This window comes from Trachypithecus francoisi, unplaced genomic scaffold, assembly GCF_009764315.1.
Source record: "Trachypithecus francoisi isolate TF-2019V2 unplaced genomic scaffold, Tfra_2.0 Lachesis_group16, whole genome shotgun sequence".
NCBI lineage: Eukaryota > Metazoa > Chordata > Mammalia > Primates > Cercopithecidae > Trachypithecus > Trachypithecus francoisi.
Window position 1 is genome coordinate 66,302,002 of NW_022681461.1, and position 15,893 is coordinate 66,317,894.

Here is a 15,893-nt window from a genome sequence, read left to right on the forward strand (position 1 = left end):
CTACCCACACTCAAAGTAGAAGGAATTCTACATGGCCAGAGGGCATTAGGTATCATCTTAGAATTCTGCCTATCACATAGGTTAAGAATACATAGTCCGGAGGGACAAATAGACTTGACTTGTGTAGGGCACAGGGCTTACTAGGGGTAGAATTGAATTAATAGCAATTCACTTGTCTCCAATTTCATTTCTCTACTTTTGGTCTCTCTAAATCAAATGTTTCAAAGTTCTGTATCTAAAACTCCATCACTCTGATTTATAATGCTCTAAGATACATTTGGTGGCAAGTGACAGAAACCCAAACCAAATTGGTTAACGTAGAAAGGAAAGCAATCAGTTTATAGGGTTAAGTATGTGTTTAAAGACTTCAGAAACCTCTGGATCCATTCCATGTTTCCTTCCTTCCCAGTCGTACTTCTTCATTGTGGTGGCCAAGGTCATTTTCAGAACTCCAGGTTTGAATCCTACCAGCTAAATATGCCCATTATCACTATTTTGTTTTCAGGAGTACTTTTTAATAATGGGTCCAGCAAACGTTCTGGAGCTGACTCTCCTGGACCAGTGTGCATCAATCTCCATGCCTATACCAATCATCGTGACCACTGGGATAGAACACCCCGACTAGCCAACCTTGGTCATGTGCCCTAGAGCCAGGGAACAGGATCAGCACCTCTAGAACAAAATGAAGTGAGAAACTTAGAAAAGTGGTTTCCAAAAGGAAAACAAAGGTGCTGATAGCAGAAGAGGGAGATGGATGTGAGATAGGCACATGCTAAAAATAACCTATGTAGGGCTCCCCCTCGTGGAGTGTGGCAGAGCTTGAGAGAAGGGGTAGGAGCTGCCTGTTAGAGGAAGGAGTTAGGAGGGAATGAGTTGAAGTGGAATAGATTGATCATTAAGCCACCTAAAGCAGTGTTTAACACAGAAATAAAGAGAGAAGCAGTACACCACCCTTGATGAGTTTGAATACCTGGTTCAAGCTGTGGATCCATCATTACGAAGGGTTATCCTTCTATGAGTCATTCTATGTCCCCAAGTCTCTATTTCATTTCCATAAAGTTGGGCTACCTGGTGTGCCTGCCTCATCTTTCCATCATCACAAAAAGTGAGATTGCTAAAACAAAATAAAACAAAACAAAAACAAAACACACAAAAAAACAACAAACAAGGAAGATACTATCTGAGATTTCAAGAGAACTTGCATATACTGAATTATTAATTCAAGTAGAATATTGAAGGAATTTGCAATAGGGATGTTCCTTGAACTTCAGCAAACAGGATAATATTTTTTCAACACCTTTCCTAAAACCTTTTTTTGGAAGTTGTATGTCACCAGGGCAAAGGCCTGAGCAAGCGCAGGCTTAATGAAGCTAGAACTTTAGCAACATGGAAAGGAGAGGGAGGAGAGAGAGAGAAAGCTGGGGGGTATGTCTAATAAAATCATTTTGCATGCTCTCGTGTCCAAACACACCCATTTTCACAGCTGGGAGAGCCTGATGGGAGACTATGAAGGGTCCAAATCCTGGTCAAGTAGTGAGTAGGTAGAAGCATGCCTCCAGATATTTGGTATGTTTGCTGAAGAACCAGAGCCGATAGCTGGGAATACCAAGAGCAATGTTCCAATATGCAAATAGTCATCATGAAAGAAAGTGAAGAATGCCACAGAGTCAGAGGAGAATGGATAAGTTAAAGACTGAAGGCTTGAGAAAGAACTTCTGTTTATTGAATAAATTTGTATTGGGCTTTTCCCATGTAAAGGGCTAGGTAGCTTAGCGGCCACATTTGGCTTCTATAGCAGGGTGGCCTCAGTTCGAATTTTGGTTCTGATATATGATAGTGGGCAAATTGTTCAGCCTCTCTGTGCCTCAGCTTTCTTCATCTGAATATGGAGGTAATAATCATAATGACTATATGGACATCACAGGGGTGTTAAAAGGATTTGATGAATTAACATTTGTGAAGCACATAGAGCAGTTCCTGAGACATAGGAACATATTAACACAAATACACTGTGTCTTCATGTACCAAGTTCTCACCATGAAAATATCTTTTATGTCTTTGAGTTTTAGTTCTAGCTGGGGTAACATATATAAAACAAATAATGTCACTGATAATTGTTGAATTACAAGGATGATACATGTTGTGACAGAGAAATTCAGGATTGTAAGAGAAATGAGAGCCTTGTTCTGGGGGTCAGGGGAGTGACATTTACACAGATACTCAAAGGGTAAGTAGGACTTGGCTAGGAGTGGAAAGCAAGCACAAAAGCCTAGAGGCAGAAAGGAACTTGGTAAACTCTAGTGATTGGAAGAGAGCCAGTGTGACTAGAGTGGAGAGAAGGGACATGATATTAGAAGGAAAGTTAAGGTCAGATCATGCACAGCTTTGTACACTTCATGTAAAAATGTGTTTTATCCTAACTGAAGTGGTCAAGGATAAAGCATACTAAACGTTTAAGGAAGGGTCAGATTTGGTCATGCAGAAATGGTGGGCTGCTAGGGAGAAAAAGACCTAATAAAGGGACCAGCATGCACAGAGAAAAGGAAGCTGGGAGTGAAGAACAAGTGAGCAGTTCATTTTTGCTAGCATAGAAGGTACAGGGTGATAACTAGGTATAAATAAGTTTAAAAAAAAAAAAAAAAAAACAGGACCAGATGATGGAGGGCATTAAATTCTGGGTAAAATGGTTCTGACTTCGGTATACAGTTAAAAGTCTACCAGATTTTAGATAAGTAGAATGACGGATGACAACTGTGTTCTAAGCACATTGCCCAAATAGAGTTGGTATGGGTTGAGAAGAAGAAAAGAAAGATAGAGAGAGAGGGAGAAAAGGATGGAGAGAGCTAGAGAGAGAGACAGAGTGAGAGAGAGAGACAGACATTGAGAGAGAGAGAGAGAGAGAGAGAGAGAGAGAGAGAGAGAGAGAGAGAGAGACTAAGAGGCATAGCATTTTTTATTTTGAAACATGGTCTGGCTCTGTAGCCCAGCCTGGAGTGCAGTGGTGTGATATCGGCTCACTGCAACCTTTGCCTCCCAAGCTCAAGCCATTTTCCCACCTCAGCCTCCCAAGGACACACCACTATGCCCGGGTAATTTTTGTAGTTTTTTGTTTGTTTGTTTTGTTTTCTTTTGTTTTGGTTGTTGTTGTTGTAGAAAGTGTTTCTTCATGGTGCACAGGCTAGTCTCGAATTCCTGAGCTTAAGCGATCCACCTGCTTTGTCCTTCCAAAGAGCTGTAAAGGCATAAGCCGCTATGCCAGGCCAGCATAACACTTTTATTCAATGAAAAGAGACTCATAACAGCCTAGTTGAGAGACATGGAAGGCTTAAATGTTGCTCACACATATTAATCACTCAATAAATATCAGTTATTATGAATTCAACTGTTTTTAAAGTTAAAGAAAAATAGCTGTTTATAGGTGTAAAATGTACCTAACATGGAGGCAACATTTTCCTCCTTTTAGCTTTTCAATATTTCCTATAGACCCTGAGCATGTCTGCTACTTTTCTATGGTGTATTCTGATTATTTAGGCATGAGTATGGCTCTGCAATGGATTTCAGACTCCTAGAAGACAGAGACCAGGCAAGATATTGATCTCAGAATCTTTCATACTACCTCACAGTCAGTAGGCACTTAAGAAATACAGGCTTCTTTCAGCAGTTGTTCAGTATATTCTGAACCTAAAGCACCCTAGATTAAGGGATTTTAACTCCTTTGAGATTTGACATGAGTAGTGAACTTAAGCTTTTGAGACAGCAGCAGGTGGCTGAGAGTCCTGCACAAACAGGACAAAATCTTATCTTTATTTAAGGAGGGGTAAGTGAAACCTCCATTTCATCACTGAACATTTATCTATATTTCTTGTCGATTTCTAGAAAAAAAAGATGCCTACCTGTTTATTAATTTATTCACTGGATATCCCTTTGCAATTTCTTAAGCTTAAATCTAAATACAACAACCTATAAAATCTAAGGTCAGATTACAGACCAGAAAAGCCACCTACTCTAGAGTCCTAAAGCTGGAGTCCAGGGATAGATATTAACAAATGAGACTGGCAAAGAGAAATTTAGTGAAACTCCATGTGAAATTGTGTGGGATATTTTATAAGTACATTTTCCACAGCAGAGAGGGTCTATAGCAATAAGGAGGTTCTTTAAACAGTCTGTGATATTGAAAATATTGTCCATTGATTTTCAAATCTATCATACTATGAATGAAATGCTGTGAAACATTCCATTTACTTATTAAATGCCATTGTACAAAAGGTCTTATTTTAGTGTCACCCCAAAATCTACAGACAGGAAGTTCTGTCTTAAGTCTGTCCTAATCTGTTGGCAACTCCTCCCTATGGAAGCCCTTAGTAAATTCAGTGGAAATAGCAAACAGCTGCTCACCAACACCCACCCCCAAAGAAAGAACAAGACATTTCTCACATATCTCAAGCTGCCTTAAATGTTCTTTCTTTGGCAAAGAAGAAAAAAAGAAATATATTTTTGGCCTCTAAACCTTTTCCCACCCGTGTGTATTTCTGCAAAAATGTTATCCATATGGTTTTGACTGCATTCTCCGTAAGTCATTAGACATGCTTTGCACTGAGAACTTTTCTGATGACCAAGGAGTCTTTGGAGACATTTTAAAATGGCCCTCTTAGCCTTTCTTCATAGAAACAGGGAAGCTAAACTGAGCCAAATGCAAATGAACTAAGACCTGGAAAGCTTGGAATTTTATTCAAAACTCAGAAACCATAAGGCTCGAGTGAGCCTTAAATCTGTCCATGCAAAGTCTTCACCTCCTTCTCCAGGGACAAGATACACTAAATCATCCATTGGGATGGGGCACAGATAATGCAATGCCTCCAGACATCTAAGTTGATATTTAGGGTTGGGTGCAGTGACTCCATAAAATTCCAAGAACTTCTAATCACCCCAGGGCTTCCCCATTATTCCCAGAGGATAAAGATTTTGGACTTGGACTTGGGTGTTGAATTCCTAACTCCATCACCTACTAGCTATATTTTGGCATGCTACTCAAGTTTTTCAAGACTCAATTTCCTATTCCATAAAGATGGGATAGTATTATTTATCTCATACTGCAAAGTATTTTCAGAATTGTAAGGAATAATATTCAAAACATTGCAAATAAAATGCTTGGTGCACGGTAGAAGTTCAAAATTATCTCTCCTCTTTCTCTCTGCATAACAGTAGTTGGGACCAGGAAGAGCTCTTTGTTTCTTTAGGGAAATATTGACTGTGTGGGGTGAGGAAGAGAAAGACTGGACAGTGTTCCAAAGCATTAAGTCCCCTCTTTCTAAGGTATGTAGACAACAACTCATCTTGGGAAACTGATTACAAGGAAAGAGTTAAGAAGAATCAGTCAGAACTTTGGTCTTCATCTGAAGTTGCCTGACTACGTTGTCTCAGATTGATTTCAGAACTGCATTATCAGCAGGGTTGCTGTTGCCTACTAACAGTCATGGAAGTAGATCTCAGCTGGGGGATGATGGGGAGACAAAGAAAAAGATAGGGACGAAAAAAGGAAGGAATGGGGTACAGACAGAAAGAGAAGGAGAGAAAATAAAGAAAGGAGGAGAGGCAAGAGATAGTGACCTGGGGTTTCATACTGCGTTGGGTGGAAGAAGCAGTGTGTGTGGTGGGAGTTTTTCTTCGTGGTCAGAATCAAAGTCAGAACTGCCCTGGGAAACCTGTGTTCAAGACCTGGACGTGGGCCAGAAGCCAAGGGAAAGAGAAAGTTGCCCAAGAAAAAAGGGAGAAGTTTCCACTAGGCGGAAAGAGAAATCGCTGGGTGAGTTAGTGGTTGGAGAGCTGTCCGTGGTGCTGACTCCTCCTCATTGGGATTCCAGTGGAGGCTGAAAAGCTCTGCACTGGCTGCTGCTCCTCTCCCTTTCCTCTCCCCTCAGTCCTGGCCTCCTGAGACCCAGGATCATTCTGGCTAGCTCTATGTCTTCTCCTCTCTTTTTCCCTTTCTCTTTATTGATTAAATAATTTTTTCCCAAGTTTCCAGTTCATCACTCAAACATTTCTCTTCCATTTTGTTTCAAGACTCCTCTTCCTCCAATTAGTTCACTGGCTCTTAGATTGTTCTAGGCCTCCCTGGTGGTCACATCTCTCTCTTATCATCCTTTGAATTAAAAAAACAAACAAACCAAAAACATACAATGGAAATCATAAAAGCAGACAGCATACACTGAGCACTCACTAGGTGTCAGGGAGCAGTCTAAGTGCCTTTGCATACGTTAACTCATGAGCAGTCTAAGTGCCTTTGCATATATTAACTCATTACAATTCCACATCAGCCCTATTAGATGGGCGGATATATTATTATTCTATTAAATAGACAAGGAATTGAGGCTTAACGGGTAATTTGACCAAGACCACACAGCTACAGGATTCCAACCTCTCTCGAGCCTGCACTTCTATTGAATCTGGCTCTTTTATATTTTCCATCACCTTTTCCTGTGACTTCCTGCCACTCCGTATGGTAGCCTTAATGCTTTCTATTCTTGCCTAATCTTCAAGGAACTAGGAATCTGCATTGCTGATTTGGTTTAAATCAGAAGGGAAGCAAAGTAAACAAATATACAAAATGTGCGCTGTGTGGGAATTGAGATCATACGAGGGCTTTATTTTCTGCTTCAGGGAGAGGCCCCATGTTAGCAGCCCCAGCCTGCATCTCAGGCTGATTGTGGAGTCTTTTGCTTTTCATTTTCATGTCTTACTCCCTGTACCCTCGCCCCTTCCCCGCCTCTGGTGGTCTCCAGAGAACTTCGTGTCCCCTCAGCTTCTCACTCCTACATCCTGCCTACGTAAAGAAGCTCTTGCTTCATTCTGGGAGGTTACGTGGGCTCTCGCCTACACACCGAGAGAAACAGTCTCAAACACTCACAGAGAGACGGGCAGACACAAACGGACCCACACGGGCACCTCCCGAGACAAAACCCATACTCGATGGGTCCACGCGGCCGTGGAAACACCTGCGGCCCCAGAAACACTCAGGTACTCGCGACACACACAGTACAGTCACGCTTAAGGGCACCAGGATTCCGGATTTGCGCGTATGCACGGTCCCCTTGGATTCTCGTGCGCATAGACACAACACCGTACACCCCCCAGACCTACGAAACTCCCCACGGCTCAGCTCCAGCCCACCCGGGCCGCCCTTCCCTCGAGGCGGCCTCCCGTCTCTCATCCTCTCGCTTCTCCTCCTCCTTCGCCTAAAGATGTACAAAACACTCCTCGGAAGCAACCCCGGCGCTCGGCTCCTCCCTCCCCGCCCCCAGGCCGCCGCTCCCCCATTCATTTTCGGCCGTCGCCGGCTAAGTCCCTCCCCCCGCGTAGCCCGGCCTCCGCCGCTCCCCGCCCAGAGACCGCGGCGCACTTGGACTTCCCTCTCCATTCGCCAGCCGCCTCGCTCCCGGTCCCCACGGCTGCAAACTGATCTGGCGCGGGGGGAGGAGGAGAGCGCAGGCGAGCGAACCCGCGAGAGAGGGAGAGAGCGAGAGAGCGAGCGAGCAAGAGCGAGAGAGAGAGAGCCGGGAGGCAGAGGGAGTAGTGACCGCCTTCCAGAGCCGGGATTCATGCCTGTCCTCGGGACCAGCGAAGGGGACTTTACGGCTGAGTATGAGCCAGGCTGCTAGGAGCCAGGTACCCCCACGCCTGCAGTCCCCGCGCCGTCCCCGGAATGCGAGCTGGACGCAGGGCTCTCCCAAGTTCCCACCGAGCCGAATAAAAAGCGTCCTCCCGCAGCTCTCCGCCAAAGACGGACATTGACTCCAGGTAAGGCGGCGCCGGGTGCAGCGCCCAGCAGCCCCGCTGCCCTTGGACCTGGCCCCGGACCGCATTCGGGGCGCCCCCGCGCTCCCCTGCCCCTCCCCCCCGGCACCCTTGTCCGCTCTTCACCTGGCCGCCCCGCCGCCTCCAAGTCTTCTCCGGTTCTAGGGAGGGGGTTCCTGTGCCTGGGGCTCAAAGGGTTAATTGCGGGTTTGAGTGAGTGGCGTGTGTCCCCGCGCGCTCCCTAGGTGTGTACCATGGTGGGAACTTGATGTGGTGCTAGTGTGTGTTTGCGTGTGCGGCGTCGTTTGCGTTTGATGCGTGTGTTTGTGGTGTGTGTGTGTATCCATGTGTGTAAGGGAGGGGTGAAGAGAGAGAGGTCCTATAACCTACTTACGGAGCGATGTGTGTGTGCATGTTTGTACGTATGTGTTTGTGTGTGAGCGCTCGTGTGTCTTTTTAATTAGGTCTCTCCAGCTTACACGGAATGGGACCCTTACTATAGGATCACGTAGTCATCGAGAAACCCGCTGTGGACTTCCTCTTGGGGCTCTGGGCTTGGGGTTTGGGGAGGATTATGGGGCTGTAGATGGCACCTTCTTTAGCCCAATGTTGGTACGCTTGAAGGAAATTCCTCCAAACGGTGGAATCCTGCTACCCTGGGACCCACCGCTTAATATGAAAGAGACATGGCCAACTCCCGAGGCAAATAAGACGCTGTCACTTTAAATTCCACACTGGACAGACTCCAGGATTCTGATGGGAATTTGGAGACACTGGATAGTGGGTGACAGAGAAAGGGGGAAGTCAGCGGTGGGCTCTATCTGGGGCTTGGCAAGTCTGGGATAGGGATTTACCCTGCATCCCCGTTTTCTGGTGCTTTTGGGGAGGATCTGGGCAAGTTTGCATGGATCCCCCCTCAGGGGAAAGGAGAAAGCGTCCTCGGGGACTTGCTCATCCATCACAGTTGCAAAGGGTCTCAGAGGAAATTTCATTTGGGGGCAGCTCTGGATGATATGGAAAGAGATGGATGGGGCACTTTCCTAAGACAGATTCGTCTTTCTTTCCCCATTTCAGGTGGGGAAGCCCCCAGAGAGTCTCTTCCTAAATATGCCTCTCCATGGCTCCACTGGAGTTAGGAGGATATTGGGAGAAGGCAGAGAGGTGGGGGGGGGGGGGGGGGGGGGAGAGAGAGAGAGAGAGAGAGAGAGAGAGAGTTTCAGTACTGAGGGAGATCTACAATTTGAAAAGGGGCTGTGAGTGCGGAACCTATGACAGAATGTGGCAGTAATTGACTTAAACTGCTGTCGGTTTGTGCCTCGCATCTCTCACTTGGCTCCAAAATACTGCCAAGGGCAGGGGGGCCATGGAAGAATCTCAGCCAGGAAGGCAGTTTGGGTCAAGGCCCTCTTTCTTCTTTCCTCCACCTCCTGGGAGGCTCTTTAGGTAGGTCCCTTGGCCACCCTGGCTTGGTACTGTTGGGCTTGGGCTCTGGGGCCAGCCATTGATTTGATTCCCAGCTGCCTCTTAAAGGCTTGCCCTACTCAGCAAAAATGCTGAATTTTACTGCTGTTAGCATGGCTTCCAGACTCGGCAGCTGTTACTTTCTCAAGGTAAGCGGCAGCCGTTCTGCTCTCAGCCAGGGAGGCTAGGAGAAGACAAGGGCTGTAAGGCTGGGACACAGCCTCTTGTCTAGCTCAGCTCGGAGGGGCCACTGACAAGGCCTCTTAGGGGAAAAAAGTAGAAATATACTTGGCCTAAAAAATGTACACATATATATTCTAGGAAGAAATATATATGTATATATAATACACACACATATATGTATATATTCATATTCTGGGGAGAGATAAAAGCAAACATGTATTTGTAGGAACCTGCCCTGACGGGTGGGTTCTACCTGCAGGCACTTGCAGACATACCATTCTCTGTCCAGACGCCGATACCTCAGGCTGAAGCCTTCACACAGCCACAGAGAATCTCCTTCAGGATGTCAGAGCAGACCTCCCTGGATTGTCTTGGGTAGGGGGTACTAGGGCCAAGGAGGAGACTCCTTTTTGGGAACTGCCTCATTTTCTCTCTTTCCTAATTTGTAGATGATTGAAGTTGGAAGGAATATTAAAGAGCAGAAAGGCAGGACTGTGTGGCCTAAAGAGGGGATGAGAATTCCCCAATATTCAGTAGTGAGTTAGTGGCATGCCTAGGGCTAGAATCTAGGCTTATCAGCTAGATCAATACCTTTCCACTCCTCCCACACTGCCTGGTACTGTATATTGCTCCCACCCCTATCTTGCCACCCTGCCACCATGACCCCTACCAAGACAATCGTTTGTCTTCCCTGGTGAAACTTCACATTTTCAGAGATGCATTTCAAGGTTTTTCTATCTGGAAACATGACCCTGAAAAGAAAAGGTCCAGTGCCTCAATCACTGTTCCCAAAACACACAAACACACACAGACACGCGCGCACACACACACACACACACACACACATGGGGTGGGGTGGGGAGGATTGAGAGAGACAGAGAGACAGAGAGAAAACATAGATTCCTTCTCCAGTGTCTTTAGAGAATTACCCACAAGCAAAAGGACCCAGTACTGAGTATGACTGGTAGGCAGAACCCAGCAAAGTGTCTGGTCTGTATCTGAGATTTTTATTAAGGAATGCACTGGTTTCCAGAGAGCAAAATGTACACCCATCCACCAATGCAAATATTTTAGGCAAATTAATTTCTTTATATTAATTAGAATCTCACCCCTAGACATTTATACATGTTACAGGCACAGGAGCATCTGCAAGCATACATGAATAGGTGTGCTTATATACACATGTGCACACAAAGATCCAGAAACCTTTCCTACTTGCTACATTTCCAAAAAAGAGAACCTCCACACCAAATTGTGTTATCCGATATAAAGCATCTCCCATGTGACAACTAGCACTCATAAACTCCGGGAAGGAGAAATGTAAAGCCCTGTGAAAGAGAGACCCTGGAGAAGTCAGAATCGAGTTCACTCAAAAGTCTGCTCTTAGACTTCTAGATGCCTGTTTCGGGGTGCCGGCAAGTACTGAAAAACATGGGGGTTTTAGGCCCATCTGCAATAGAGCCTTTTCCATGCAGGATTTTCCAGGGCTAGATGGCACTTTAGCTCCCAGAAGGGGGAGCTGTGACTCCATTTCAACCAAGGAGAAACAGCTCAGAGATTCCAAATCAGCTCTTGGGCCCCCGTTGAGTTTAGACGACCCAGCTCAGGCTGCAATAAGTATCTTTGCCGCTGGTACAGGCAAGGACTGTAACAACACACTCCCCTGATCAGTTCAAATTCAACATCTCTTTCTTAGTGCTTGCAAGAGTTTATGTTATGGATCACAAAGTCCTCCATTTTTCTGAAAAGGTCTTTGCCCAAAGGCCCTTCAGTTGTGCAAGGAGACATTTTTTGATTTGCAACCTCTCTGTTTTTCCCTCCCAATTCCTTGGAGGAAATCACCAGTACATTATCACTTGAACAGACCATTAAGGTTAGACATACCCTACCCTTCTTTTCCTGCTTTTCCCGTGCTGAAATACAAAGCTTAACAAATTGGCTGCTGAACTACTGGTAACCATGTTAAAGACAAGATGGAGGTCATGTGAAGAAGACAGGTCCTTAAATGTCATTCTTCAAATAATTTTTCCAGTTGTGCTCCCTTCTGCAAAGATTATCTTTATTATTCTTTCCACTAGCTCTCACATTCAGTCACGACTTTTAACAAAATTCTACCCATATTTCAACATCTAGCTCAAATGACCCTTCCAAGAAGTCTTCTCAAGATCTTATTTTGGAATTAATCTCTTTATCACCTGATTTTTCTGTACCATTTTATCTGAAACTCTATTTTAGTTTGTGTCTCTGTTTGCCCTACTCTATAGTGCCCTGGGTATAGTTCTGTCTTATCCTCTTCAGTATGGTCTCAGGAGCATCTTTGTATTCCAGGGACTGACACAGAGTAGTTGCTTTATAAATGTTTGCCATTGCATTTCATGTTGCGTCTCAATGGCAACTGTCATCTCTCTCTCTGTCTCTCACACTTTCTAGCTAACAATTGCTTCATATTCATTTAAAGCAATGACGTTACAATTGCTTCATATTCATTTAAAGCAATGACGTTATGGCATTTTTACCTGTACCAAGAATATGGGGATTCCAATGATAATACAGACAGATGAAAATTAGACCCTACTTTTGGAAGTGAACATTGACTTCCTGTGTTCCAGGGTCTTTAGTTTTGTTCTCCCGTGTAGTCTTTCTTTCCACCCAGTGGGACAGATACAACCCCTTTTACAGAAGAGGAAAGTGAAGCCCAGGCTGGTTAGACTCCTTGACCAAGATCACACAACCATCACAGCCAGAGTTTGAATCTGTCTTCCTTCTTACATCATCTCTGCTCTTTTCACTGTACCACTGAGTTAATGGTAACTATTATGAATGGCTGGCAACATCGGGTTGTTCAATAGATGCTAGGAATAGCTGGGACTTATTATGAACTCTTTGAAATTGATGGTATGAAGGTGTCCTGAGTCACTGGATCAAATAAAACCTCTGAAGGTTTCTCAGTAACCAAACTTTTCTCCATTTTCAGGAAGGATGAGTTCTTTTTGTAATGCCAATAATACATGACCAAAATGTCAGTTTTATTACTTTTAGTGACAGCAAGTTCATTACCACACAAACCAGCCTATGCCGTATTTGAAGAGCTTTGTTGGAATATTTTCTTACTTTGCCCGTAAATCATCCTTCTATCCATATGTCTCTGAAATCACACAAGTGTAATTCTCTTCCAGTTATCAGTTCTTTGAATATTATGAAAGCAAAATTATTTCACACCAATTTTCTTTCTGAATAGAGGGGATTGTCTTCACAGCCCTGTCTTCTGTAGCATCTGCTTGAAGGCCTCTTGGCACCCTGAATACTGTCCTAGGGAAATTGTCTAGTTTACCTCACTTTTAGGGCTTAGATGCCACCAAAAAATGGGGAAGGATGAGCTGAAATTGAGTGAGGATTTATTCAACAAATATTTGTGGGGTGCCTACTGTTTGCCAAACATTGCTGTAGACGAGAACTGTCAAATGGAACTGTCTGTGATGATGGACTTGTTTTTTGTGCTGTCCAATATGGTAGCCACTGACCATGTATGGTTTCTGAACACTTGAAATGTGGCCAGTGTTGCTGATGAACTGAATATTTAATTTTATTTAACTTACATTAATTTTTATTTTAATTTATATAGCTGTATGTGGCTCGTGGCTACTGTATTTGAACAGCATAGGTCTGGGCTTTAGAAGTGTAGCATGAACATGGCTGTGGCCTTGTTTTCATTAAGCTCACACTCTAGAGGAGAGAGATGAATAATCAATGAGTAAACAAATAGATAAGCAAAATAATTTTATATAATATTAAATGTCGCACCACTAGTTGTGGTAATGTGCTAGAAAGGAATGTGGATGGTATAATTTTAGATTGAGTAGCTAGGAGAAGCCTTCTCTGAGAAAGTGATATTGAAACTGAGGCATAAATGAGAAGGAATCAGCCATGTAATTTTGTGGGGAAAGAGCATTAGAGGCAGAGAGAAGAATAAAATGGAGTTGGCCAGGCTTGGTGGCTCATGCCTGTAATCTCAGCACTTTAGGAGGCTGAAGTGGGAGGATCGCTTGAACCCAGGTGTTTCAGACCAGCCTGGGAAACAGCAAGACCCCATTTCTACAATCATCATCATCATCATAGTCATCATGGCGCCTGTAGTCCCAGCTGTTTAGTAGGCTGAGGTTGAAGAATCACTTGAGCCTGAGAGGTTGAGGCTGCAGTGATCTGTGATTGCACTACTATACTACAGCTGGGCAGCAGAGTAAGACCCTGTTTCAAAAAAACAAAACCAAACCAAACAAACCATGGAGTCACTTCACTGGGACAAGCTTAGGAAGTCTAAGAGATGGACTACCTGCCAGTGTGGCTGAAGCTTTCAAATTGGGAAAATGACATAAAAGGGAATTAGGAAGGTAGGCAGGGGCCGATCACAATGGCCTGTAAAGGAGAGTGAGAAGTTTTGACATCTTTTCCTTGACATCTCTGGTTGGAAGTTTGAGGACTAAAGAGAGTTTGAGAATTGACAGAAGGTCATTGTCAAGTACTCTTGATGGGTTTTTATTATGTCCATGTTTAATCAGTAATTTCAACAAATTTTCTTATTTTAATTTCTAGTCCTACTCTGAATGCCATACCCTGGAGATACAATAGTCTAAAGGGAGGAGGAGAAACAAGAGTAGGGGAAATGGATAGAAAAGGAAGAAGAGAATGAATATGTGGGGATAAAGTAATTTAAATGAAGTCTTGTGAAAAAGAATGAAAACTGGAAGTTTTCAGTTTGGATCAGCAAATATTTATTGCATATCTTGTCTTGGAAAGGCTTTGGACAAAGTGACTTGGGGGGTGTGGTGATGAATCTTGCTAGGTGCTGGCAATCTAATAATACCAATCTGCAAATCTATAAATAATTATCATTCATGATAGATTGATAATTGTCACTTCAGAAGTTCTGTGAGAATTTTGCGTAAGGGGAAGTCTAAGGGAAGACACATCAGTAGTGATACTGGTGAGGAGGATGTCGACAGTGAACTGTAAGGTCTCAGAGATCACAGGCTGTATCTTTTTCTTTAATGTCTCCATTAATTCAGAATGTTATACAATAAGAGCACAGGGACTCAGGGTACCTGATTCCAGCCCTGGCTTCTATCACTATATATGTAGACCTCCTTAAGAACCTATCTGTATCTCTCCAGGCTTGCCTTCTCTAAATTGAGAAGGGCCCAGCTGTGGCTTGCTTCACTGAAGGTATATTGCCTGGCTCTATGAAAATGTTGCAATCAGGCACGGTGGCTCACGCCTGTAATCCCAGCACTTTGGGAGGGCGTGGCAGGCGGATCACGAGGTCAGGAGTTCAAGACCAGCCTGACCAACATGGTGAAACCCTGTCTCTACTAAAAATACAAAAATAGCTGGGCATGGTGGCATGCGCTTGTAATCCCAGCTACTCAGGAAGCTGAGGCAGGAGAACCGCTTGAACCCGGGAGGTAGAGGTTGCAGTGAGCTGAGATCGCACCACCTTACTCCAGCCTGGGCAACAGAGTGAGACTCCATTTCAGAAAAAAAAAAAAAAAAAGCAAGCAAAAACTGTAACTGGGCATAATGGTGCACACCTGTAGTTCCAGCTACCTGGGAGGCTGAGGTGGGAGGGTCACTTGAGTCTGGGAGGTAGAAATTGCCATAAGCCAAGATCGCACCACTGAACTCCAGCCTGGGTGACAGAGTGAGGCTCTGTCTGAAAAAAAAAAAGAAGAAGAATACATTGCATGACAAAGTTCTTGTAAAAGCAGAGAGGGACACTCAAAGTAGCTGTGCTTCCTCGTAAGATTTAGATGTCTTCTAAAAAATAAGCGAATTTAAAAGAGGTCATACCTTACAGCACAGATGTGTTTTGAGACAGTGTGGCTGAGTGGTGGTGAGATAGTGATTCTGTGCTGTGGCAACTCCTGATACCAAAGTGATTAAGTGTTAACATGAAACCCACTGTCATCATGGAACACAGCAGCCCAGAAAGACTGCCTACAGATCCATAGACAGTCCTTGCTACTGAGGGGGCAAAGAAGACAATTAAGGAGATAATGAGGCTGAGAAAAAGTGAAATTAATTTTTTTTTTCATATGAGGGTGAAGGGGATCTTTGTCTCCTGAGGGAACTATCTTTTGGAGAATGCAAGTAGCCTTAAGGAGAATAGACTGAATAAGACTAGGTATGAGAAAGTTAAGAGTCATAAATTACCCGGGCTTCCTGCTATCCCTACACAGGAATGGAGAGCCTGGCGAGGACATAAAATATATCATTCTGAACAAATTTTGTTCTCCGTTTGCAGGGGTTTTCTCACAGGGTGCAGAGTTGTATACAAGGAAGTTGGGGCCATCTTGGGATAGCTTGAGACTGCATTCCCCCAAGGGTGGGAAGTAGATTGATAAGGCAATTAACAAAAGCAACATGCAACCATTTTTGTGTAAACTGCAAAGGTCAGAGCAGCA

At 44.2% G+C, this 15,893-nt stretch overlaps 1 protein-coding gene across 1 annotated transcript in view; it reads left to right on the forward strand.

Annotated features, from left to right (window-relative positions):
* Positions 1-7,363: 7,363 nt before the first annotated feature.
* Positions 7,364-15,893, forward strand: part of BRINP1 (BMP/retinoic acid inducible neural specific 1) — a 200,838-nt gene continuing 192,308 nt past the window's right edge. Inside the window, 1 exon segment of the mRNA XM_033237641.1 lies at positions 7,364-7,794. The gene's annotated coding sequence lies outside the window, so the exon portion shown is untranslated.